Genomic DNA, 681 nt, shown 5'->3' with positions numbered 1-681 from the left:
CAGTACAATAAGACGGCGAGGAATGATGATGGATAACAAAGGTCCTGGGTTGTATTCAGTTCCAGGATGTTATTTGGTTTGCTTCAAAAAAACAAAAACAAAAAAACTACTACTTTTAACCAGAAGTTGCTGTTTTCCACCACGCTGACACAGAAAATTACATTTTCCCAAACAATAGGTGAAGTCCTGATTTGTCATAGGTGACTCATTGGATAGTCCTTTGGTTACTGAGACACATTAAATGTGAAGCATCCGATCACCAAGCAGATCTGCTATGACTGATCATGACTCCTGGTCAATGAATAAACTGTTTAATACATGGGAAGATTTAGCGTAAGAGATATTTTGAAATATTTTGCCATAAATACTTGAGTTCGGGACATTCTATGTAGAGTGAGTGGATCTCTTAGACTGCTGTATGAGTAGTTAAATATGCTTTTCTGATTCTGATGTTAGGATGTTTGTTAGTGTTAAAATGTTTCTTGTTAAAACAGGTAGAATTCCATTTATTCCAGGGCACAGGACTGAATTATAAAAATAATATCATATTTGAGATCATATCTTTAAACTGATATCTCTCTCTCATATATATATATATATATATATATACATACATACATACATACACACACACTGTATCAGTTTGCTACTTAAGGGTAAATAAAATGGGGAGACTGTATG

This window comes from Micropterus dolomieu, linkage group LG04, assembly GCF_021292245.1.
Source record: "Micropterus dolomieu isolate WLL.071019.BEF.003 ecotype Adirondacks linkage group LG04, ASM2129224v1, whole genome shotgun sequence".
NCBI classification, from domain to species: domain Eukaryota; kingdom Metazoa; phylum Chordata; class Actinopteri; order Centrarchiformes; family Centrarchidae; genus Micropterus; species Micropterus dolomieu.
Note: the sequence above shows the minus strand (reverse complement) of the source record.